The sequence below is a fragment of the Callorhinus ursinus genome, unplaced genomic scaffold, assembly GCF_003265705.2.
Source record: "Callorhinus ursinus isolate GAN/ISIS: 27379988/994484 unplaced genomic scaffold, GSC_fseal_2.0 scaffold73, whole genome shotgun sequence".
Taxonomy (NCBI): Eukaryota; Metazoa; Chordata; class Mammalia; order Carnivora; family Otariidae; genus Callorhinus; species Callorhinus ursinus.
This window is the reverse complement of record NW_027397135.1, coordinates 1,649,601-1,677,543: the sequence shown is the minus strand read 5'-3', so window position 1 is coordinate 1,677,543 and position 27,943 is coordinate 1,649,601. Positions and strand designations below refer to the sequence as shown.

Sequence of the window (27,943 nt, the reverse complement as noted above, 5' to 3'; positions counted from 1 at the left end):
GAAAAAAGGGAAAACAAAAAATATCTGAAGTAATAATGACTGAAGTTTTCCCAAATTAATGGTAACTTCAAACCACAGGTCCAGGAAACTCAAAAAATATCCAGGAAAACAAATATAAAAACATCTGTATCTAGGTATGTCACATTTAAACTACTGAGAATCAAAGAAAAAAAGAGAAAAATTTTGATGGAAGCCAAAGGGAAAAAAAAAACCTTACCTATAAAGTAGCAAAGCTAATAAAGAATCGTATCAAATTTCTCCTCAGAAAGCAAAGATACTGCTGAGAGAGAAATTATAGCACTGAATGCATATATTAGAAAAGATATAAAATCAGTAACCTAAGCATTCACCTCAGTAAAAAGGGCAAATTAAAGTCAAAGTAAGCAAAAAAAGAAATAATAAAAATTAGAAGTTGATTCTCTGAAAGGGTGAAATAAAATTAGTAAAATCTCTAGCCAGGTTAATTTGGGAAAGAAAAGAGAAAAGGAGCAAATTACTAATATCAGAAATGAAAGAGAAGACATTACTATTTCTCTCAGATTTGAAGGATAATAAAGGAACAGATGAACAACACTGTGCCCACAAATTTGATAATGTAGATGAAATGAACGAGTATCTTGAAAGACACAATGTACCAAAAGTCACACAAGGAAAAATAGATAATCTAAATAGGCCTGTATCTTTTTTTTTTTTTAAGATTTTAAGTAATCTCTACACCCAGTGGGGGGCTTGAACCCACAACCCTGAGATCAAGGGCTGCACACTCTGAGGTGCCTGAGTGGCTCAGTTGGTTAAGCATCTGCCTTCGGCTCAGATGATGATCCCAGGGTCCTGGGATCAAGCCTCGAGTCAGGCTCCCTACTCAGCAGGGAGCATGCTTCTCCCTTTCCCTTTGCCCCTCCCCTTCCCCTTCCCCCCTGCCCCCTCCCATGCTCGCTGCCTCTCTCAGTCTGCTGTCTCTTTCTCTCAAATAAATAAAATCTTTAAAAAAAAAAAAGAAAGAGTTGCATGCTCTACCAGCTGGGTCAGCCAGGCATCCTTAAAGGGGCCTATGTCTATTAAAGAAAATGAATCAATAATTAATAACCTTCCAAGACCAAAAGCACCAGGCCCAGATGGGTTTACTGAATTTTACCAACAATTTAAGAAAGAAATTATATCAATTCTCTACAATATCTTCCAGAAAATATAGAGACAGACTACTTCCTAACTCATTTTATAAGACCAGCATTACTTTAATACCAAAACCAAAGTCACCACAGAAAAGAAAAACCACAGACCAAGATCTCTCATGAACACAGATGTAAAAATCCTCACCAGGGTGCCTGGGTGGCTCAGTTGGTTGAGAGTCTGCCTTCGGTTCAGGTCATGATCCCAGGGTCCTGGGATCAAGTCCCATGTTGGGCTCCCTGCTCCATGGCAAGTCTGCTTCTCCCTCTGCCCCTCCCCCCAATCGTTTTCTCAATCTCTCTCTCTCTCTCAAATAAAGTCTTTATTTCTTTTTAAAGATTTTATTTATTTATTTGACAGAGAGAGAGACACAGCAAGAGAGGGAATACAAGCAGTGGGAGTGGGAGAGGGTTCAGAAGCAGGCTTCCAGCCGAGCGGGGAGCCCAATGCGGGGCTCTATCCCAGGACCTGGAATCATGACCTGAGCCAAAGGCAGACGCTTAACGACTGAGCCACCCAGGCGCCCCTAAATAAAGTCTTAAAAAAAAAATCCTCACCAACTTTAAGCAAGTCAAATTCAACAACATATGAAAAAATATATATACCATGACCAAGTGGGATTTAGCTCAGGTATGTAAGCCAGGTTCATCATTCAAAAAGCAATTAATGTAACTATGACATCAAGGCTAACAAAGAAAAATCATATGATCATAGCAACAGAGGCAGGAATAACATCTGACCAAATACAGCACTCATTCATGATTTAAAAGAAACAAAACGCAGCAAACCAAAAAGAGAACTTCTTCTATGAAAGAATATCTACAAAACCTACAGCTAACATCATACTTAATGGTGAGAGATCTCCCACCAATAAAGAACAAGCCAAGGATAGCCCCTCTCACCACTTCTATTCACTGTCATATTGTAAGACCTAGCTAATGCAGTGAGACAAGAAAAGGAAATAAAAGGTGTACGCTATTAGAAAGGAAAAAATAAAATGTCTTTGTTCACAAATTACATGATCGTCTATGTAGAAAATCCCCAAGAGTCACCAAAAAAAAGTCCTGGAAATAATATGCAATTATAAGAAGGCTGCAAGATATAAAACTGATGTACAAAGTTAGCTGCTTTCTTATATACCAGCAATGAACAACTGGAATTTCCAATTAAAAAACATTATATGATTCACATTAGGAACAAAAATAATTAAATACTTATGTTATAATGTTATAAATCTAATAAAATATGTACATGATCTACGTAAGAAAAACTACAAACCTCAATGAAAGAAGCAAAAATCTAAATTAATGGAGTTATTCCATGTACATGCACAGAAGACACAAGATCGTCAAGATGTCATTTCTTCCCAGCCACATCTATGCATTTATTGCAATCCCAATTAAATCCTAGCAAGTTATTTTACAAATACTGACAAACTGATTCTACAGTTCATAGGGAGAGGCACATCTGATAAAGGACTGGTATACAACGTGTACCAAAAAGTCGTTAAACTCAACAATAAGAAAACAAACAGCCCAATTAAAAAATAAGCAAAAGATGTGAACAGATACCTCATCAAGAAAAAGAAAAAATCCACACATAGCTGACACATAAGTGTATGAAAAGATTCTCAACATCATATCTCATTAAAGAATGGCAAACTGAAACAACAATGGGGTACATACCTATCTATTATAAGGGCAAAAATCCAAAACACTGACAACAGCAAATGCTGGTGAGGATATGGAACAAGAGAATCTCACTCATTACTCGTGGAAACGCAAAATGACATAGCTAACTTCTGAAGATACTTTGAGGAGGAGCTAAAATAGCAGCGGAGTAGGAGGACCCTAGGCTGGTTTTGCCCATGGAACACAATGAGGTAACTATCAAATCATCCTAAGTACCCCAGAAATAGGCCTGAAGAATGACAGAACAAACTCTCTACAGCTAAAGGGAGAGAAGAAGCCTCATCGAAGAGGGTACAAAGGGCGGAGGCATGGTTTGGGGGAGAAAGGGATCATGACTGCTGTGGAGGAGGGGGAGCCTTGGTCGAGGAATTGAGAGACACATACACACAGACAGAGACAGAAAGTGAGCAAGAGAGATAGATGAGCACACAGCAGAACCCACAAGAAGAATACTTCCCCAAAGCCATTTGCTGGGAAAAAGAGAGGGGCTGAGTTCTGTGAGTTCTTTCAGCCAGCGCAGCTTCAAGCCTGGAGTCTGAAAGGTTGGTGGGCTTGGCCGTCCTAGAGCCCTGAGGGCTTGGCCCCTCTCCCCGGGAGAAGGCAGGCAAACACCCCGGGGGCAGAGGGCATGGGAACAGCCATCTGAAGAGTTCTGTAGCACACGGGCGGGAGAGGATCTTCCCTTCCTGTCCTGGAGGAGTCACAGAAAGGTAGTATTCCTGGAGAGGCCTCACTGGACACACAGGAGACCACTGTGGCCACTTCTCTCCCCACCCTTCAGCAGAAACACAGATTCACCAGCAGGAGGCAGCACTGAGACAAGACAGGCTGCCTCACTTGCTTCCACCAAACCCCACTTCCCTGCACTCTGGTGCGACTGTCTTTCCAGGTCAAGCTGCCCTCAGTCCCAGCACAGTGAGACCCTCCCCCCAGCAGACCAGCGCACGCCCCCGCCCACGTCACCTCCTGAAAGCCTGGAGTTTGAAAAGTCAGCGGGCTTGGCTAGGATAGAACCCACAGGGCACTGCGATCTGGAAAAGGCCTGGGACACATCTGGGGGAGATGCTTTGTTCTTCTCAGAGAGCTTTCCGGAGAGACAGACTGCTCTCCGGGGACAAAGGAGGTGGCCAGTGCCACTTTCCTCCCCTGTCACAGAGTCACCTGAGGCAGTGAGCAGCACAGCAAGGACACGGGCCGCCTAACTGGAGGATGCCAAGTCCCACACCCCTGCGCTCTGGTGGAGCTGCCCGTCTCAGTCAAGCTTGCCTCAGTCCCAGCGTGGCCGGCCCCTTGCCCAGAAGAGCAGCACGAACCACCCTGCACATCCCGCATCCCCTGACTGGAGAGTTCTGCGGAGCTGCAGTTCTAGTGCAAGTTGCGTCAGGTCCCATTTCACAAGCAGAGCAGAGCACACCTAGTGCAAACTTGCCACATTTCAGCCAGGGACCACACACTGTCCAGAGCGGGCCAGGGGAGCGTCTGCAGATGACCAGCCTGAAGGCTAGAGCAGCCAGACCACAGTGGCAGAGGGCACGCAGCACACACAGAGATGCTCGCTCAGGTGCCAGACGCCGGGCACTACCTACCCTCTGCTCCTAAACTCATTTCTCTCCAAAGTGGGAAACAAACGGGCTTTTCTTGCACCCAGAAGAAGGCAGAGACTTAAACAAAATGCCAAGACCGAGGAATTCAACCCAAACGAAAGAACAAGACAAAGTCATGGCTAGAGAACTAAGCGAGACAGATAGAGGTAACATGCCTGATGGAGAATTTAAAGCAACAATCTTAAGGACACTCGCTGGGATGAAGAAAAGAATGGAGGACTTCGGGGAAGCCCTTACCACAAAGATAAGAGTTTAAAAAAAATCAGTCAGAAATGAAAACTACAATAACTGAGATGGAAAATGCTTGATGCAATGAACACGAGGATGGAAGGAGCAGATCTTTTCACAGGCACTTGGCAGGCCAGAAGGGAGTGGCATGATCTATTCAACGTACTGAATGGGAAGAAAACTCTGATTGCAAATGGTAAGATTTCATTTTTTTGATGGTTGAGGAACATTCCATAATCCATATGTATATATGCATGCCACATCTTCTTTATCCATTCATCTGTCGGTGGACATTTGGGCTCTTCTCCATCGTTTGGCTAGTGTGGACAATGCTGCTCTTAACACTGGGGTGCAGGTGCCCCTTTGGATCACTACGTTTGTATCCTTTGGGTAAATAACTAGTCGTGCAGTTGCTGGCTTGCAGCGTGGCTCAATTTTTCACTTTTGGAGGAATCTCCATACTATTTTCCAGACAAATATGGAAATTAAGAAACAAAACAGAGGATCATAGGGGAAGGGAGGGAAAAATAAAATAAGATGAAATCAGAGACGGGGGCAAACCATGAGACTCTCAACTATAGGAAACAAATGAGGGGGGCGCGTGGGTGGCTCAGTCATTGAGCATCTGCCCTCAGCTCGGGTCATGGTCCCAGGGTCCTGGGATCGAGCCCCGCGTCGGGCTCCTGTTCTGCGGGAGGCCGCTTCTCCCTCTCCCAGTCCCCCTGCTTGTGTTCCCTCTCTCTCGCTGTCTCTCTCTGTCAAATAAATGGATAGGATCTTTAAAAAATAAAAAAAATTTAAAAAAAAAGGAAACAAACAAGGGTTGCTAGAGGGGAGGTGGGTGGGGGGAATGGGGTAACTGGGGGATGGGCATTAAGGAGGGCACTTGATGTAATGAGTGTTATATGCAACTGATGAATCACTAAATTCTACCTCTGAAACTAGTAATACATGAATATGTTAATCGAATTTAGATAAATTAAAAAAAAAAGAATGGGAAAAAATCTGCAGCCAAGAAGACTCTATCCAGGAAAGGCACCATTCAGAATCGAAGGAGATCAAAGAGTTTCCCAGACAAGCACTAAAGGAGTTTATGACTACTAAATCAGATCTTAATTATTACTGTCAAGTGGTGTTCTTGTGAGATGTCATTTCCCAGTCTTCTTTTTTGGGTGGTAATTATTACACAGAATGCCCTTTTTTTTGTTTGTTTTGTAGAATCTATTTTTCTTTTACCTAATGAATTTTTTTCTCTCTCTCTAAAAAAAAAAAATATAAAGACAATTTGAAACTTTCTCACAAAACCAAATAAGTCTTACTACATGATCCAGCAATGGTGCTCCTTGGTATTAAATCAAAGAAACTGAAAACTTATATTCAAACAAACCTGCATATGAATATTTACAGCAGCTCTATTCATAATTACCCAAAATGTGGAAGCAACCAATATGTTCTTCAGTGGATGAATGGATAAATAAATGCAGTACATCCACACAATGGAATATTAATTAGCACTAAAAAGAAGTGAGGTATGAAACCATGAAAATCCATGGAGCAAACTTAAATGTATATTACTAAGTGAAAGTAGCCAATCTGAAAAGGCTACATACCGTATGTTTCCCAATTATAATGATGTTCTGGAAAAGGTAAAACTATGGAGAGAGTAAAAACAAAATCCGTTATTTGCCAGAGCTTCAAGAGGTGGATATGAACAGGTGGAACACAAGGGTATATTTTTAAGACAGTCAAAGTAATTCTGTGAATGGGTCTGTTAGATTGCCTGTGTCTGTGAGATTTTTCTGTGCCTGTCTCTTTCTCTGTATCTCTATCAGTCTCTCTTAGACTCTATCAAAACTATTGGATTCTCTGTATCTCTGCTTCACTGACTCTTTGACTGTCTCTCTTTCTCTCAATTTATGTATTTAAATATATTTTTCCATTACTTCTATTTCCATTTTTAAGCACAAAGGTCTTGAAGGATATGTAACAGGCTATTAACCCTGGATTGGGAAGTAGCAAGAAAAAAACAGGAAATTAATTTTTTTCTTTATATATATTTACATTATTTCAATGATTAGGATAAAATCATTTTTACTTTTATACTTATTAGAAACCTTTATTTTCTAAAGAATATTAAAAAATAAAGAATTTATAGTTAAAAGTCCTTAAAATATAAGAGATTTTAAATTCATTAAAAGCTACTCACAATAAGCTCTACACTCACAGGCAAAGCAATACAATGCAATAAGGAGAACAAATAATTTGGGGGGGACTAAATTTCATTGTAATTAGGTTGAATCCTTATATGTCTGCCTCACCAAAAGATCTGGAACAACCCTTTATAAGACATCAAGAATTTGAGGCCTGGGAAGCCAGCAATCCCAGAACAATCCTGTGCTAATAGGGCATTCTAAGACCACAGGCTACTTTAAGATGGACCTCCTTAATCTGCACCTACAAGCCATTGCACACTGATCTGAACTTTAAAAAAGATAATTTATCAATCTTCTAAACAACCTTTGTTTCAGGTACAGAGTGAAACAGAGCTCTCAAAAGTCATATGGCTGAAGTCTAGGTTCCCCCTCTCTACCTCTCAGAGCTAGCTCTGTACTCAGAACCCATGCTGTCACAAGGTGGTTGGGGCAGCAACAGCTCCTTCTTGCTCTCAGGCGTACCCCTCACAGGTAAGAGGACCCCACTCCATGCATGAAATCTTAGGAATGAGTCTCAATCTCATGGACAGGAAAACCTTACTGTAACTGGCCAGTGATATGCTCCTAAGGAGCTGGAGTGGAGTCTGATCTACAGCTACAGGAACGGAGAACAGGGAAAAAGGTGGATCCTCAAAACCAAAAAGCCCATGGGTGTTACAGGAAGTAAGGTATATAAGAAACAGGGTAAACTGGAGGTAGGAGACACCAAAACATGTCAAATACAGTAGCAACCCCAAAGTAAAGCCGGTTTCAAGCTATATTCTAGAACTATGTTGTCCATTCAAAGGCACTTGTGACTGAAATGTCACGAGACTCACTGAAATGAGATGCACTGTGGATTTTGAAGACTTAGTACAAAAACACGTAAAATCTTTCAATAATTTTAAAATACTCATTACATGTTGAAATGATAGTACTTGGGGGTATTTTATTTTTATTTATTTTGTTTTTAGACAGTGTGGGGTGGGAGAGGGCCAGAGGGAGAGGATCTTTTTTTTTTTTTAAGATTTATTTTTTTATTTAAAAGAGAATGAGAGAGTACCTACAAGTAGGGGGAGGGTGAGAGCGTTGGGGCGGGGGAGAGAGAGACACTGACGTCCCCGCTGAGGGCAGAGCCCAACAGGGGGCTCAATTCCATGACCCTGAGATCATGACCTGAGCTGAAATTAAGAGTCCATCCTTAACCGACTGAGCCACCAAGGCACCCCCCTACACCCTGGGGTATTTTAGGTAAAATAAAGTATTATTTAAAATAATTGGTGGGGCACCAATTATCTCACGGTCCAGAGATCCAGCCCATTCCCCACTCCATACTGGGTGTGGAGCCTGCTTAAGATTCTCTCCCTCTCCCTCTGCCCCTCCCCTCCCCCTGTGTATGCATGCGAGCGCGTGCGCTCTTTCCCCAAAAAAAATCACATCTAGAACAATTTATAAAAATGTTTTAAAATTCTTACAGTGAGATTATTCCTAATAGGGAAAACTATTCAAGAAAAAATGTGAAAGACCAATCTACTTTCAATTATCCATTCTAGAAATCATCTGTATTAACCTAGATCCTGCCTGTTCAAGGCTAATAAGTCAGTAATGCCTGGAAGCAAACACAAGGAATAGAAATGGTGAATATAAACAAGAAACTACAAGTTTCCATTTGTAAATCCAAATGTAAATTTTTTAGATTACATATTTTATGTAAGCTCTTTATATGATATCAATCATTTTAGAATTTTATCTTTCTGAGACATTTTTCAATAAAACAGTCAACAGAAGTTTATTGTTTAGAAGTACAAAGATGATTAAGAGCTACTGACATCAAGAGCCCAATAAGGTAGCACTGCAGACATTAAATAAATAAAATAATATTACAATACTTTAATTGACAGGCCTAAAATGCAGCTGGTATCCTGATTAGGAAATCAAGAAGAAACATTTTAAGTTGGGCTTAAAATCACGGCTAGGAGCAAGCAGGCTGATGGGCGCAAGAGGTATGCTCAGTTTGAGAAACGCTTCTGAAATGTCAATATGGAGATACCTAGTGAATAGCCTGTAACTATCTGGAGCTCAGGTGAAGAAATATTTTTATAAGATAAGGGCATAGAGCCAATGTTGATAACAACCTTAGCCAATGAAGAGTATCTGGGAATAAGAGAGAAGACCACCAGGGACATAACCCTGAGGAACAACAACATTTAAGGATAAGGCAAAGAAAGGGCCAACAATAAAGGCAATGAAGCCACAGAGAAGAAGAAGAAAAGCAAATCTGACTAGAATTTTTCAGACAAGTCAAGAAGACTTTCAAGAAGAAAGCCAACATAAAGAAAAAACTGAAAAATACCACTGGTTTGGCAAGAGATCATCAGTGACCTTATCTTAATAATGTGCTAGGAAAATTCAGACCCAATTTATGAATGAAAAAGTAAGGAAGTACAGACAGCAATTGCTGATTACTCTTTCCAAAAGTCTGGCAACAAAGGAAAGTAACAAGACAAAGTAATGGAGTCATAAGTGGACTCAAATCAGAGAAAGATTTTTTGTTTTGTTCAAGATAGAAGAGATTTGAGTAGGTGTAGTGCTCAAAGAAAGGAGCCAAAGAAGAGGGAAAAGGATGAAATATAGAAGAGATAACATGCAACTAAGATCCTAGGAACGTGAAGGAATCAGCTTTGCTATGTAGGATCGAAGAAGGAGCTAAGGACTGGCTAAGGAGCCCTGAAGTCCTGGTAACACAAACCATTAATCTGGGGAGAAAAAACCCCTTACAGTTCTGTGATTTTTCTCAAGCAAGTTTAGAATCAAAAAAGTGATCAAGGTTGAAGATTAGGGCAGACAGGTATGACAGAAGGACAAATATCAAGAGGTAGGAGTTTCCTGGCCAAAGGCATTAATTATACAATCATTTATAATATAATATACAATTATACAATCAAAAACAAAGTATAAGTCGTACGACAACGTCAGAAATAATCAAGGAAGAAACGTTAATGGACATGATTTAACAGTTCTGACTGTAAAACTAAGGACTACAAGAAATGCATTGTTCTTTACTTAAAACAAGTAAAAGAATCCTACAGACTCAATATTCGTAATGTATAAATTTTCAAGACATTTATGTAAAATTCAAAAACATTTCTGCCTGAAATCTGCAAAGAAAGAAAAAGAAAGAAAAAATATTTCTTCTTGTGGTCATCTTTGCCTTTAATCTGTAATTGCCAGAAAACATTTCTAGCTTTAACAGGAGGAAGTGATTAACCTAACACCAGCATCCCAAGCCATATAGTATCATTGGGGGGTGGATGAGGGACATTCCTCCACTCTCCTTTGATTCTGTATTCCGTTCAAGTTGGAACAGAGAAAAACAACTTCTTCATTTCCCTATATCCTTAAATCCTCCCCAGCCTAACCCCAATTCTCAGGTCTTACGGTAGAATATCCAAGACAGCCAGAGTCTTACTCAACTAGAACGTAACCACTATAAGATAGGAACCCCATCTATCTAATCTACTGCCTTTTCCTAGCACCTAGAACAATGCATGGTACATGACAGGTACTCAACAAATATTTAAGTAATCACTTCTAAAAGTATCCAATTTTATTTCAGCATTTTTATTTACCCAAAAGTCACTTTTGTAACTCACATTTCCCACAGGCCAAAGAGAAAAATGTGTCTGGGGGTAAGGGGCTGGGGTGTGGATATTGACAGAGAAGGAAAAAATCTGTCCTCCTCTTTCTCACTGGTATTAGTGGTAGAAAGAAAAGAAAAAATGGATACATATACATTATACATTACATGAAGCTGTGGCTGAGAGTGGCAGTCAGTAGCAATCAAGAGAGAAATATAGATCACTTTTGAAATGGCAGAAGAGACAGGTTTGATGACTGTGCCAGCCTGACACCAAATACCTAAAATCCAGAGAGATCTCTATCAAAAAAGAGGCCCAAAGCTTCCAATTCTGAAAACCTGAGCGCTCCTGGCTCGTCACCTGAGACTCTCCATTCCTCATTTCAGGCCTCCAAGGCCACTACCAGTGACAGTGAGCTGGGTTAGGAAACTTGCTCCCACCGTGTGAAAGCTAATAGAAGCAAAAAGAGGAGAAATCCATTTAATGCCACCACAACTGGGAATGGGAGGAAACAGATGTGTATCTGGCCTCAATATTTGTGTTTCTAATGCTTTCCCCACAAATATACTGTGATACATCACAGATTTTCCATCCTACTAAAAATCAAACTGAAATGACTATCTGCTTAAAAAGGAGTATTTCTAGTCACTATTTTTCATATATCAGGTATTGTGTGTATCAGAGAGTGGTTCTGATTTTTCCTGTACCTCATTTCCTTCTGTTCCTCACAGATTTTTTATGAGGATTAGTTAATATTTGTAAATTGCTTAGGATTAGTGCCTGGCCCACAGTAAGCATTATTATTATTATTATTTTTTTTTTTACTAAATAAAAACATTACTTCATCTTTCAGATTTGTTAAATTAATTTTCTTTTTTTTTTTTTAAAGATTTTATTTATTTATTTGAGAGAGAGAGAATGAGAGATAGAGAGCACGAGAGGGAAGAGGGTCAGAGGGAGAAACAGACTCCCTGCCGAGGAGGGAGCCCGATGTGGGACTTGATCCTGGGACTCCAGGATCATGACCTGAGCCGAAGGCAGTTGCTTAACCAACTGAGCCACCCAGGCGCCCTAATTTTCTTTTTTTTTTAAGTAGGCTTCAGTCCAGGGTGGAGCCCAAGGCCAGGCTTGAACTCAGGACCCTGAGATCAAGACCTGAGCCGACTGAGCTACCCAGGCACCCCTTCACTCTTATGTTTTTAGTGGTGTTTTCATAATTTTTTTTTATCTACCTCGAAGAGAACTGTCTAGAATTCACATAGTAAAAATTATCATTTCTGAAGACTAGCACATCAACTGCTCTTTGGGAATTTCTGATTAATTTATAACTTTATCATTTATAACTTCTCAATATGTTTAAAGAAATCTTATCTTCTAAAGTTGCCTTGCTTTTTAAAAATGTTACCTACAACATGTTTTACTCACAGCCATATTGTCACCACCTTAAAAGTATCTTTGTTATGTTTAAGCAACTTTTATTTACCTTAATCATGAGTGCTCCATTAAACTGCCATCATTTAATGCAGCTTCTGATGTTAAGAGTTGGATGGACAGTGAGAAGTCTGTGCAACCTCAATTACATTCTGGGACAGATATAATCACATAGCATTTTAGGGATAGCATGCCAGTCCAGGCTTTCTTATGCAACTGAATATGCTGGGGGAAAGGGAACATCTTTAAAATAAAGAGTAAAAGTGTAGAGACATTATCAGTGAAGGGAAGCCAGGTTGGCAAAGTGGCTGCTGCAGAAATAACATGAGGTGATAAAAGAATCTGAACTTGTGGAATTTAAAAGTTTATTGGCTATATTAAATTTAGAACATAATGTAAAATTCCAATTCACTTTCAGAAAACTCATTTACACCCACAAACAAATAACAAAAAAGCTGTCGAGAAGTGCAAAACTCATTCAATTCCTGTTACCCCAAATATCTGTAATAATGGACAAATCTTATGATTTAACAACATTTGTTGGAAAAATCCCATGATACACAAAAATGACCCCAAATCCCCAAATTAAAAGTCTGGTACCTGAAAACCCAAGAGTGAAATGAAAATAAACCCTAATGAACAAGCCCAGTGATAGGAGCACCAGTCAGGAAATAATTACTACATTCACTAAAATAAAACACTGAAGTTAGAACATTAAAAGAAGATATCAGTGCAACTCTCCATATCCTAAATTAAAAATAATCAGTAATTCCATTAACTTTTTGACTCAGCATTTTGGCTGCCAATTCCCACCTGTCCTAGAGACACAGACTAACTTGAAGAGAAGAAAGTTTGAGTGACTTTTACTTGCACGGCAGAGTAGGTATTTCTCAATCTTCTTCTGTAATACTGCAGTGTCTTCAGATTTCATGTAAAGCCAAGAATCAGCTTCTGTCTGACTCAGCTATCTCCCTCCCTCCTAACAAAGTCCTGAGTACTGAACAGTGGTACTTTTCTTAGTTTTTCTTTTAATCATATTCTAATTCTAGTACATTTTATGGTAAGTAGATTTTTTTTAAATGTAAGTTATTTATTATTTTTTTAAAGATTTATTTATTTATTTGAGAGAGCGAGAATGAGAGAGAGAGAGTACATGAGAGGGGGGAAGGGTAGAAGCAGGCTCCCCGCTGAGCAGGGAGCCCGATGCGGGACTCGATCCCGGAACTCCGGGATCATGACCTGAGCTGAAGGCAGTCGCTTAACCAACTGAGCCACCCAGGTGCCACTGGTAAGTAGATTTTTTTAAAGATATTTATTTATTTGAGAGAGAGAGAGAGAGAGAGAGAGAGAGAGAGAGAGAGAGAGACTACATGGGGGGAGGGACAGAAGGAGAGGGAGAAGCAAGCTCCCTGCATGAGCAGGGAGCCCAACTCAGGCTCAAAGCAGGGCTCGATCCCAGGATCCCAGGATCATGACCTGAGCCAAAGGCAGGCGCTTAACTGACTGAGCCACCCAGGTGCCCCCTAAGTAGGTTCTTAATAACCTTCCTGCTGGCGACTGGTTCACAGATGTGCAGGCACAGCAGATTTGGGCCTACTGCAGGTGCTGAGGAAGGCCCCTAAAAGAGAAGCCTTCGTGGACTTTAGAAAGCCATGGGAAGCCAGGCTCCCCCCTCACCAGATAGGAAAAACTGCTTCTTCCAGCTATTCTTACAGTGAGAATGAAACACACTAAAGATGGTATAACTTGAGCCTTTGATGACAACCCTAAGCCACTGAACCAACTAACCCTAAAGCCTGCCCTATCTCTGGACCACTACTTATGCAAGTTAATACATTCGCATATGATTTAAACCATACCATGTCAACTGAACTTTCTGTTACTCTGCTGAAATCGCTGATACAGTGTGATGGTTAATTTGATGTGTTACCTTGACTAGGCTATACTGACCAGTGTGAAGGTATTTTTAGATGTGATTAACACTCAAAAGGAGTAGACTCTGAGGACAGATCACCTTCAATAATGTGGGTAGGCTTTATCCAATCTGCTGACGACCTCAAGAGAAAAGACTGAGGTCCTTTAAAGAAGAAATTCTGCCTCCAGAATGCCTTTGAACTCAAGACTGCAACACACACTCCTGCCAGAATTTCCTGCTTACTAGCCGCTCTTACAAATTTCAGACTTGCGAGCCTCAACAATTGTATGACCCAATTTCTTAAAATAAATCTACATATGCATATTTTCTGTTGTTTTTTTTTCTGAAGTAATAAACTCAATAGTTTTCCTTGAGCTTATTACATTTTAACAGAACAAAAATTTTTTAGTTTCAATGTGTTAATTGACAATAATAAATTAGGAGGTACAATTTAAATAGTTTTCATATAGGTGTACACCTGTGAGACTGTGGCTACAACTAAGATACCCATCACCTTCAAAAGGTTTCCTTGTGCTCCTGGAGTATACTTTTAATACAAAAAATGGATTAAACTTTATATATTCCTTTGTAAACTTTTTCCAGTTCATAATATATAGAGTGAACAATTTTCCTTATCATTGAACTTTTACACAATTTTAATGGCTAAACAATACTCCACCGTAATAATATGCCATAGTTCTGTTCAATAATCCTGTTGTTAGATATTTAAATTATTTCTAACGTTTTAGTATTATAAGCAATACTATGAAGAACATTCTCATAGCTATATTTATATAAAGTCATGATTACTTCCTTCTATGTTTCTAATAATGGAATTGCTAAGGTAAAGGACACATTTCAAGAAATAATTATAATATCGACATTAAATACTTATACAACATTTATTATGTGCCAGGCACCATACCATGCCCTTACTCTATGAAAATTCTACCAATTTTCACTCTCAAGCATTACATGAATTTATCTGATTTCATATACTGACAATTTTTTAAAAAAATCCTTGTCCTTCCCCAAATAAACCTCAACATAATTCCAGTCAAATCTCCACTGTTAAGTTTTCACACTTCATATCTAAATGCATAAAAATAAGCAAGATCTTTTAAGTGGCATTGAGGAGGAGGCCTTTCTCTAACAGAGATTAAAATGTAATATAAGGCTGCAATTATTACAACAATGTATGCTAGCAGGACAGGTAAAAGGATCTGCAGAGAGAGCCCAGAACATGTACAAATTTTATACAGGATAGACATGACAGAATAGCATAAAAAAGACTCAGCTATCTAAATATTTTCAAAAACTAAAATATAAATTTTTTAAAAATCAGAAAATAGAACTACCCTACAACCCAGCAATTGCACTACTAGGTTTTTACACGAAGACAAAAATGCTAATTCAAAGGGATACATGCACCCTGATGTTTATAGCAGCATTATCTACAAGAGCCAAATTATGGGAACAGCCCAAGTGTCCATCAACAGATGAATAAAGATGTGTGTGTGTGTGTGTGTGTGTGTGTGTAATAATACTCAGCCATAAAAAGGAATGAAATCTTGCCATTTGCAACAACACAGATGGAGCTAAAGAGTATTATGCTAAGGGAAATACGTCAGAGAAAGACAAACACCATATGATTTCACTCATATGTGGAATTTAAGAAACGAAACAACTAAGCAAGGAAAAAAAAAAAAAAGAGACACAGAGAGAGGCAAACCAAAAAGACTCTAACAGAGAACTGATGGTTACCAGAGGGGAGGGGATGGGGAATGGGGGAAATAGGTGTTGGGAATTATAAGGAGCTCACTTGTTGTGATGTGGAATAGGTACTACAGGAAAGTAATGTATCACTATATTGTACACTTGAAACTAGTATTGTACTGTATGTTAACTAATTGTAATTTAAAACTTTAAAAATTTAGAAATAAAATTGTTTTAATACCTGAAAATTAATCAATTAAAAAAACTAAAATACATTCTTACAATTTTCCAGAAGGGTTGAGCCTTCCTAAGCATAAGACAGCTCACCTTCCCTCAAAAAAATCCCCCAAACTGACAGATGGGACCAATACAAGTTTCAGAATAACAAAGAATACAGAAAAACAAAGTTAAGGGCAAACAGTGGAAATGGGAAAAATTATCTATATGTGAAACACATAAAACATTTGTATTTCCATAAATCTTTCCAGTTAGTAAGCAAATGCCAAAGAAACAGGCAATTCACAGAAGAAATGGCAAAAACATGAAAAATCTTGAGCCTTTTGGTTTACTGCTCTAATGATGATGATGCCCTAAATAGTGCTCTGCCACTTCCAGCCCTCACCACCCCCACTGAGGAATTCAAGTGCAAAATTCTTTCTCTTTATTAATGGCCACAGTATTCTCAATGTCGGACTACCTGCTTCTTCACTTCCCCCTCTTCTCTCCATTTCAAACTGATACCACGGCCTCTGCCTCTGCAATTGGCATCTGTCTTACATGCCCTGTTGCTGAGTTTCATTCTTAAGACTTCCTTTTCTATCTAGGTCTGGGTTTGATCCAACAGAGGAGCTCACTTTTTAACTTCTGGTAGGTTAACTAGTCAATTAGAGCTAGTCATATGTGACAAGTTTTTCACTCTTCTTGACAACTTTTACTATTAATAATTAGAAACTTACTTCTAAGCTTTCAGAAAAAAAGTTTCTTTTTCTTAATTTCTGGGTCTGCTCTCCACATAGTAAAATTTCACTAGAGGACTAAAACGAAAATATTTAGTTCTCCCAAACCTCCATCTTCTCCGCTCAATCATAAACAATTATTGTATTACTGATCTATTTCTGCCCTCACAATCAATAGAGTACCAAATTATAATAAATGCAAACTTGACTGTGTGCTTACTGTTTGCAATACTCTTAAGTGCTTCACATGCATTATTTCATATAATGCAACACACCTATGAATTAGGCATTATTACTCCATTTTCTGGATGAGGAAACCAAAAAGTACACAATGATGGAAGAAGCGTGGATTCAAAGTATACTCTTAACCATTACATATATTTCTCATTACTATTACTTTATAACATCTGCCCTAAAAGAACATACTTCTTGTTCAGGAAATATTGCCAAGAGAAAGGCACTCCCCACTTTCCATGCCCATCTACTCCTTCCCAATGTTCCCACAGATTCCTTGTCCCTTAAACTCCACAATCCTTTTGCCATAAATCATTTCCTGATGGGCACCTACACATTCTCATTTCTCTATGTTCTTTAAACTCTAAATTTCAGGGGTGCTTGACTGGCTCAGTCAGTAGGTTCACAACTCCTGATCTCGGGGTTGTGAGTTCAAGCCCCACCTTGGACGTAGAGCTTACTCAATTATAAAAAAAACAACAACAAAGAAATGAAAGTAAACCGTAAATTTCAACACAAGATGCTAACTCTGTATTTTCTTGTGATCCAGAGAAGAGAATCATTCCTAATTAAGATTTTACATTACATGCTATATTTCATTAAATACTTTCCATATCTATTAACTGATTATGCAACATTTACAATCATGAAAGGTTCATTTGGTTATTCTGGAACAGACTATAATCTGTTTTATAAATATTTTCCTCCTCAATTCAACTCAAACATTTACTGAGCAGTAACATAAGAAACAGAAGAGCAAGGAAACAAGATGCCTGGATAGTTTTTATATAAATCACTCCAAAGACAAACATTCTTACTATGTTACAACTATATTCAAAATCAATTAAGAAAAACACTAACACTAGAAATTCACTCACTTAAAAAAACGGGCAAAGGACTTAAAAATAGGCAATATATGGATAAAGAAATATAAGTGGCCGGTAAGCACAGGAAGCTCTCCAATCTCTACAGTAATAAAAAAATTATTAAAAAGACAGGATACCATTTTTCACCTATCCAAACTGTCAAAGATCTAACAAAATCATTGCTCCACACTATTTTTTCTGAAAAAAGTAAAAAAATATTTGTGCCTTGGCACTGTATTTAAGGTCAAGCACCGTTTTTCATCCTAAACTACCTTCCCAGCCTCATCTTCTATAATGACCCACCCTATCCACCACACTTATGCCTCTCAATTTACACAGTATTTTCATTAAAAAGAATTTGGGGGAGCTCTTTGAGCTTTTGTCTTAAATAACATCTTTATTGAGATCTAATTCACATACCATACATTCACCCATTTGAAGTATACAATTCAATTGGTTTTAGTATATTCACAGACTTGTGCAACCTTCTCAATGAATCACCTCAAAAAGAACCTCATACTCATTAGCAGTCTTCCCTTTTTCAGCCCCTCCCCCAAGTCTCTGGCAACCACCACTCTCTTTTTTCCTACAGATTTGCCTATTCTGGACATTTTATATAAATGGAATAATACAATAGTCTTTCTTTAACTAGCTTCTTTCACTTGGCATATTGTTTTTAAGGTTCATTCATGTTATAACATATCAGTTCTTTCTTTTTTTCTTTTAACTCTGAAAAATTGTGGTAAAATATATAAATATCAACCATGGTAACTATTCTTAAGTGTACAGTTCAGTGGCATTAAGTTCATTTACACTGTTGTGCAACCAATCACCACCATCCATTTCCAGAATTCTTTTCATCTTGCAAAACTGAAATTCTGTACCTATTAAACAATAACTGCCCATTCTGCACCCCCACCTCTACTCCCTGGTAACCACCATTCTACTTTCTGTCTCTGTGAATTTGACTAACCTCAGGTACTTCCCATAAGTAAAATCACCCAGTATTTCTCCTTTCATGACTGGCTTATTTTACTTAGCATAATGTCCTCAAGGTCCATCCATGTTGTAGTTGTGTCAGAATTTCCTTCCCTCTTAAGGCTGAATAATACTTCATTGTATGTATATACCACATTTTGCTTATCCATTCATCCATCCGAGGACATATGGGTTGCTTCCACCTTTTGGCTACTGCGAATAATGCTATGACCATAGGTGCAAATCTCTCTTCAAGATGCTGCTTTCAGTTCTTTTGAGTATATAAGCAGAAGTGGAAATGTTGGATCATATGGGAATTCTACTTGTAACTTTTTGGAGGAACCATTGTATCATTTTCCACAGCAATTTTATCATTATTCATTCCCATTGGCAAAGAACAAGGGCTCCAATTTCTCCACATATTTGGCATCACTTGTTATTTGCTGTTGATTTTATTTTTGTTCTTTTGATAATACCCATTTTAATGGGTCTGAAGTGTAACTGTCGTTTTAATTTGCATTTCCCTAATGGTGATGCTGAATGTCTTTTCATATGCTTAAAATCCATTCAAGTCCTTTGCCCTTTTATTTTTGTTGAGTTGTAGTTCTTAGACTGATTACGAAACCTTATCAGATATGTGATCAGCAAATCTTTTATCTCATGAGTTGCTTTTTTACTCTTTTGATTAAATCCTTTTGATGCATAAAAAATTTTAATTTTGGGGGCGCCTGGCTGGCTTAGTTGGTAGAGCATGTGACTCTTGATCTCAGGGTCATGAGTTTGAGCCTCACGTTATGTTTGGTGTAGAGTTTAAAGTTTTGTTTTTTAATTTTGATGTAATCCAATTTTTTTTTTTTTTTTTAGTTTGGGTTTTTTGCCTGATTTTGATGTCGTACCCAAGAAATGGCTGCCAAACCCAATGTAGTGAAGTTACCCCCTATGTTTTCTTGTAAGACTATTCTAGTTTTAGCTCATATATTTAGGTCTTTGATCCATTTTGAGGTTTGTTGCTTTTTGTTTTTTTAATATGGTGTTAGGTAAGAGTCCAACTTCATTGTTTCACATATGGATATCCAGTTTCCCCAACACCATTTGTTGAGAAAACTGCCTTTCCCCATTTTAGCACCCTTGTCAAAAATCATTTGACCATATATGCCAGGGTTTATTTCTGAGCTCTCAATTGTTTCACTGGTGTGTATGTCTGTCTTTGTACCACTACTACAATCTGATAACTGTAGCTATGTAGTAAGTTTTGAAATCAGGAAGTCTGAGATCTCCAATTTGTTCTTTTCCAAGATTGCTTTGGTTATTTGGGGGTCCTCTGAAATTCCATATAAATTTCAGGGTGAATTTTTCCATTTCTGCCACAACCATTGTTGGGATTTTCATTAGAATTGCATTAAATCTTCAGATTACTTTGGGTAGTATTGACATCTTAACAATATTAAGTCTTCTAATCCAAGAACACTGATGTCTTTAATTTATGGTGTCTTTAACCTCTTTTAAGCAATGTTTTGTAATTTTCAATTTACAAGTCCTTCATCTCCTTGGTTAATTTATTCCTAAATATTTTATTCTTTTTGATGTTACTGTAAATGAAATTGTTTTCTTAATGTCCTTTTCAGATTTTTTGCTGTTAGAATACAGCAACTCATGGTTTTTGCACATTGATTTTGTACCCTATTTGCTGAATTCACTTATTAATTCTAACATTTGGCTTGGTAGAATCTTTAGGGCTTTCTACATATAAGACCGTACTGTCTATGAACGAAGATGATTTTATTTCTTCCCTTCCCGTTTTGTCTTTATTTCTTTTTTTTTTTTGCTTAATTGGTATGATTAGGACTTCCAGCACTACGCTGAATAAAAGTGACAAAAGTGAATATCCTTGTTTTCTCCCTGGTTTAGAAGAAAAGCTTTCCATCTTTCACCAGTGAGTATTATATTAACTGTGAACTTTTCATATATGGGCCTTTAATATGTTGACACAGTTTCCTTCTATCCCTAGTTTGTTGAGTGTCGTTATGATTAAAGAGTACTGAACTCTGTCAAATGCTTTTTCTGTATCTACTGAGATGACTGTGTGAATTTTTTCCTTCATTCTGTTAATATAATGTGCTACACTGACTGATTTTCATATGCTGAACTATCTTTGCATTCAGGAATAAATCTCAGTTGGTCATAGTGTATAATCCTCTAAATATGCTGCCGAATCAAGTTTGCTACTGTTTTCTGAGGATTTCTGCATATTCATCAGAAATAATTGGTCTACAGTTTTCTTTTCTTGTCGTGTCTTGGCCTGGGTTTGGTGTCAGGGTAATCCTGGCCTTAGAGAATGAGTCTGGAAGTGTTTCTTCATGCTCAGTTTTTTGGAAGAGTCTGGAGAGAATTGGTGTTAATTCTTCTTTAAATGACTGGTAGAATTCATCTGTGAAAGCATCTGGTCCTGGGCTTTTTAGGTGCGACTGTTGAAAGTTTTTGTTACAGATTCATTCCCTTACACTTATAGGTCTGTTCAGATTTTCTATTTCTTCCTAATTCTTGGTAGGTTGTACATTTCCATGAATTTTTCCATTTCATCCAGGTTATCAAATTTGTTGATATAAGTTCTTCATTCCCTTTTATGGCATAATAATACTGCACTGTATGGATATACCAGATTTTATTTATTCATCAATTGATAGACATTTGAGTTGTCTGTGTTTTATGGCTATCGGGAATTATCCTGCCATGAACATTAGTATACAAGTTTCTGTGTGGACATATGTTTTTCTTTCTCTTGGATATACCCCAAAAAGTAGAAGTTCTAGGTCTCATGATAACTCTGTGTTTACTATTTTGGAAAAAAATGCCAGATTGTCTTCCAAGATGTTTGTACCATTTTACAACCAATGTTTGAATCTTTCAATCTCATCTTTCCCAACACTTAATCTACCCTTTTTCTTATGGCCATCCTATAGTGCATATGAAGTGGAATCTCACTGTAATTTTGATTTGCATTTCTTTGATAGCTATGATATTGAACATCTTTTCAGTTGCTTATTGGTCATTTGCTTATCTTCAGATTCAGATCCTTTGTACACTTTTTATTTTTATTTTTAAAGATTTTATTTATTTATTTGACAAAGAAAGACAGGAAGAGCAGGAACACAAACAGGGGGAGTGGGAGAGGGAGAAGCAGGCTTCCCGCTGAGCAGGGAGCCCACCGCGGGGCTTGATCCCAGGACCCTGGGATCATGACCTGAGCCAAAGGCAGACACTTAACGACTAAGCCACTCAGGCGCCCCCTTTGTACACTTTTTAAATGGTTGTCTTTTTATTATTTGGTTGTAAGAATTCTTTATATATTCTAGATATAAATTCCTTATCAGATAGATGCTTTACAAATATTTTCTCCCATTCTGTGAATTGTCTTTTCACTTCTTCAGTAATATCCACTAGAGCACAAAAGTTTCTAATTTTGATGAAGTTCAATGTATCTACTTTTTCCTTTATTGCTTCTGCTTTTGGTGTCTTAAGAAGGCTTTAGCTAATCTAAGGTCATGAAGATTTGCTCCTATATTTTCTTCTAAGAGTTTCGAGGTTTTAGCTCTTATATTTAAGTCACTGATCTATTTTGAGTTCATTATGTGTATGAGGTGACCAAGAGGCCCAATTTCATTCTTTTGCATATGGAGATCCACCTGAGCCAGCACTGATTACTGAAAACACTATTCTTTACATAAATTGTCTTGCTATCTTCATTGAAAATCAACTGACCACCAAAAATGTTACTGTTTTATTTCTAGACTTCCAATTCTATTCTACTGGTCTTACGTTTACCTTAAAGCCATTACTATATAGTCTTGATCACTCTAGTTCTATGGTTAAGATCTGAAATCAGGAAATATGAGTTCTTCTGTTTAAAGGTATTTTTTGACTGTTTTAACTCTATTGCATTTCCATATATATTTTGAAATCAGCTTGTCAGTTTCTGAAAAGAAGCCAGCTGGAATTTTGATAGAAACAAATGAATATACAGATCAATTTTCTATCTCAGTAATATTAAGTTTCTCAGATCCATGAACAGGGAATGTCTTTCCACTTATGTAGGTCTTCTTTAATTTTTTTCAGTGATGTTTTGTAGTTTTCAAGGTATAAGATTTTACCTTTTTTGTTGATTTATTCCTAGATATTTTATTCCTTTTAAGGCTATCAGACATTAAACTGTTTTCTTAATTTCACTTTGGACTCTTCATTGTTAGTGTACAAAACTACAACAGATTTTTGGGTACTGATCTTGTATTCTTCCACTCTGATGAACTCATTTATTAATTCTAAGAGTTTCTTAGTGGATTCTACAGAATTCTCTATAAAGGTGTGTATATACACAGACATGTGCACCACACACACATTAGTTACTTCTTCCTCTCCAATCTGATTATCTTTTATTTAATTTTCTTGCCTAATTGCCCTGGCAATGTTGAACAGAAATGGTGAGAGCAGACATCCTCGTTTTTCATAGATGCCCTTTATCAGGTTGAAACAGTTCCCTTCTATTCCTAGTTTGTTCTATTCCTGCCTTATAAATTGGAACCTTTCTGTAAAACAACTTGGTGATATGTGTCATGAAATTTCAAAGTTCAAATCATTTGACCTAGTATTCCTACTTATATTATTTAAGGGAATAGTCAGATGTGAATAGGAGTTTTATGTACAAAGACATTAGAATGGAAGGAAATCTGGCTCCACTGTCTAACAGAACTGTCTATAACATGCAATGAAAGTGCAGGGGAGCACCATGTGGGAATCACAGATTACAGAAGAGTGACATTGAGACTTTTCCCCTCACCATATACTGACACTTTGCCACAGCCATTTACTATAGAATATGTTTTTCCGGATTTTTTAGGAAAATTCCAAATTAAAATTCCCTCTTCAAACAAATACTAATATTGAAAGCATTATAGCTTAACTTAATTTGAACAAAGCAATTATAACCCTGGCTTTTGGTTGTCCAGGATATCATGTTAATTATAAGTATCAAAATACTATTTTGTTGGAATGATACCAGTATTTGTTTGGGTTTTTTTTTAAGTCTGAATACGAAATATTTACATCTTGAGATGGAGATCAATGACTACAGATTTATTTTATACTCCATATAGTTGCAAAACAAAGTCTTCTCTACACAGAGAACTATAAACTGCTTTAAATTTTTTTTTAAGACTTATTTATTTATTTGAGAGAGTGAGCAAGCATGTGAGCATGAGCAGAGGGAGAGAGAGAATCTCAAACAGACTCCCCACTGAGCGTGGATGCCGACATGGGGCTTGATCTCACTATCTCGAGACCATGATGACCTGAGTGGAAATCAAGAGTTGGATGCTCAACTGACTGAGCCACTCAGGCACCCCAAATTCCTTTAAATTCTTTAACTGAGTATGATTACATTCATTCAGAAAGTATCTTCTATAAATTCATAATCCTCAGTGGGAGCAAGAAAATAATAAAAGCAAAGCTTCTACAGCAAAATAATTCACACTCTAGTTCAAATATTTGATGAACAGTGAAATATGAACACTAGAGTACTAAAATTAATACAATTGCACCCCACTCTCTTTCCATACTGGAAGATCAACTAAAAATCCAGAAGTACAGGAATTGTTTCCTTTGAAACAATAGCTCTCCCTTGCTAACAATAAAAAGACTGAAAAACAGACAAAAAGGTTCAAAGATCTCCTCAGTTATTAAAAAGATGGGACTGTCTGAAGATAAAGAATATTAGGAAAAGATTGAGAATTAGTTTAGCCTTCCTCCATTCCCCCAGATTATTTCAGAAAAAGCTGGTTTAGCATCTCTAAGATTTTGCATAAAAATCCACCTTTGACTTATTGATACTACTTAACCCTGTTTTCTTAAGGATGATTTCTTTTTTAAAACAAAATAGTATTTTATTTTCAATTTTTTGTAATTAATTTTTTTTCATTTTTAAGTAGAGCCAAGTTTTTAAAAATTCTTTATGGCATTACTCTTATATAGCCAAAGACTTGTTATAATAATGCAAATGTTTATATTTTTATATTAGCAATTTTACTTGATATGTATGTTGTTTATAATTTTCATATTTAAACTGTTTTAAGTATTTGGTTTTACTTTTTTTTAGTTTCATGAATTTTATTTTATTTTTTATAAAGATTTTATTTATTTGACAGAGAGAGACACAGCAAGAGAGGGAATACAAGCAGGGGGAGTGGGGTAGGGAGAAGCAGGCTTCCCGCCGAGCAGGGAGCCTGATGTGGGGCTCAATCCCAGGACCCTGGGACCATGACCTGAGCCGAAGGCAGACACTTAACGACTGACCACCCACACACCCCTAGTTTCATGAATTTTAATATGAACTATTAAATCAAAGTTCCCATACTGTCTTTCTGCTCCAGGATAGCAATCACAAGTAGTATAATGGCACAGAGCTAGATTAGAACCCAAGGACTTCAAATCTAGTTCCCTTTTCACCAAATCAGGCTGCCTCATCATGGTTCCCATCAAAATTAATAGATTCATTAAAAAAGGATTATGTGTTATCATCTCACACCTATTAGAATGGCTATTATCAAAAAGACAAGAAATAACAAGTGTTGGTGAGGATGTAGAGAACAGGGTACCCTCGTGCACTGTTGGGAGAAATGTAAATTGGTGCAGCCATTATGGAAAACAGTATAGAGGTTCCTCAAAAAATTAGAGCTACCATATGATCCAGCAATTCTACTTCCAGTTATTTATCCAAAAGAAATAAAATTCTAACTCAAAAAGATAAATGCACCCACCACGTTCACTGCAGCATTACTCACAATAGCCAAGACATGGAAGCAACCTAAATGTCTGTTGAAAGATGAATGAGTAAAAAAAATGTATTAAAAATATACAATGGAATATTAGTCAGCCATAAAAAAGAAGGAACACTTGCCATTTGCAACAGGATGAATGGACCTTGAGGGTACTGTACTAAATCAAATAGAGAAAGACAAATATCATATGATCTCACTTATATGTAAAATCTAAAACAAAAACAAGAACAAAAAAAAACCCCTGAACTTATAGATACAAATGTGTATCCACCACCTCTGGTGGTTACCAGAGGCAAAATGGATGAAGGTGGTCAAAAGGTGTAAGTTTCCAATTATAAAATGAGTAAGTCATGAGGATGTATATAAAGTATGGTGAATATGGTTAAAAATACTGTACTGATACCTGAAAGTTACTAAGAGAGATCTTAAAAGTACTCATCACAAGAAAAAAAATTCTATGTGTACTGATGAACGTTAATTGGATTTATTGCGGTGCTCATTTCACAATATATGTAATATCAAATCGTTATGTTGTTAAACTAATACAATGTTAAGTCAATTATATCTCAATAAATAGTTTTGAAAGAGGATTTTATGTTTTAAATTCCATACTCCCTGACATATTGTACTATATTTAACTAATACCTGGCATCTAAATGTAACTTGTCACACAGTAAAACACTTTCTTATTTATCATGATTCCAATAATTACAAACAGGATTATGGTGGGGAAAAAGATGAGGAAGGAAATATATGAAAATCTATGACTTGTAAAATACGGTGCTAGGCACTGTGGGGGAGACAAACAAAAAACAAAGGACTCAAGGGAATTTATAATACAGTAAGGAAAATAAATTTCGGCCATAAATATAACATAAGGAAAAGTGAACACTTTTATGTTCAAAGATAACAGTCTTTTAAAAAGTTATTTGAAGTATGGACAGGATATAATAAGTAGAGCTGATTTAACTCATCCAGCAATTAGTTATTCATAGTACCTTCCATGGCCTACCCACTGAGCTAGGTAGGGGTTATAATAATGAATAAACAGCTATGATTCCCATCCTCACGTGGAGAAACAAATACAAATCAGTATAATTATTCTGGAAAAAGTTATGAAGAAAAAAATAAGGCTTTTAAATTGCATGTGTCTAGTCTACATAGAGTAGAAAGTGGTCCAGTTAGGCCTCACTGATAAAAAAAGTAACATACAGTCTGAGACCCAGAGGATGAGAAGTCAGCCTTTCAAATGGTGTGTGCGTGTGTGCATGCATGCATATTGGGGGTAGAGAGGTTTAAGCCCAGGGAAGCAGCAGATGTAACAAGACTTTTAAGACAGAGAAGTGCATGGCATATCTGACAACTCAAAACACCTATATGACTGAAGCTTGGCGAACAATCAGGAAAATGGCAGAGATGGGGTTAAAGAAAGAGGCAAGGACATGATCCCAAAGATCAAAGAAGCAGGAGGTCCAGGATATGTTGGAGGAAGAACAAATATATTAATTTGACTATAGAATGAGGTTGATGAAAAACATTACACACAACCCTCATGTGTAAGATCTTAATTTAATCCTTACTACACAATAAGAGAAATAATGTTTCCCTAAGCTGAAGAGGTCACAGGCTCAGAAGGGCTGAACACCTTGCTAATAAGGTTGCACTGCTCATAAGCAAAGTCACAAATTCCAGACACTGCAACACAAGTCAAACCTTTCTACTACACAATAAGGAACAACAAAAAATAAGGTGAAAAGTACAAACTGGATTAAAAATCAAGCTAAGGAATATGGGCATTATTATGGACAAAAACTAAAGGAAAAGAACCCCAATTAAAAGGATGATTCTAATTATCTTCATAGTACATACAGAATACTGTCAAAAGAAGTTCCTTTCTACAAAATTACCGTATATTATGTCAACCATTTTTTTTTTATACTGTTCCTCAGAAGAGTAAGAGGGTGTGTGTGTGCGTGTGTGTGTAGCTGGGGACAAAAGGGGGCTAAGTACCATGTTCAATCAGAACATACCTATTTTACTCGCTTATCTTAATTTAACTTGAAAAAGAATTTTGCTCTTTGAAAATGACAGATTATAATGGAGTCAACTTTGGTTCCAAAATCTTACTTTGAAGATCCAAAACCTACTAGAAGTAGAGCCTTTCACCACCATATGCCTTATGATAACTACTTTAATAAGTATTCTGATTTCTTTTTAGCTTTTCTGCTAAATCTCAAGCATATGCCACTACAGTTTATTAAAGGCAATTTCAGGTAAGAGTTTCACCTCCACACCTTCAGAAATAATATAAATGTCTACCATAAAGTTTCCTTGTATGTTAAGGCATGATATTAAAAATGCAAGGGAAATACTTTCTATACTGCTATAAATTATTTCTCAATAACTAAAAAATGAAGACAAAATATTATGCACTGATGTTCAAAAAACAACTACTACTACTGACAAATATGCTTTTTTGTGTTCTAGGTGACTCAAA

The 27,943-nt window shown here is 37.2% G+C and overlaps 1 protein-coding gene and 1 long non-coding RNA gene across 3 annotated transcripts in view; one reads left to right on the top strand and one right to left on the bottom strand.

The window, feature by feature from the left end:
* Positions 1–27,719, top strand: part of LOC141371478 (uncharacterized) — a 96,033-nt gene extending 68,314 nt beyond the window's left edge. For both annotated transcript variants that reach the window (XR_012376456.1, XR_012376457.1), the window contains exon 4: positions 27,665–27,719. This is a non-coding gene — a long non-coding RNA (uncharacterized lncRNA). The remainder of the gene's footprint in view (positions 1–27,664) is intronic.
* The window catches only part of CDK13 (cyclin dependent kinase 13), a 123,900-nt gene that overhangs the window by 57,759 nt on the left and 38,198 nt on the right, over positions 1–27,943 (bottom strand).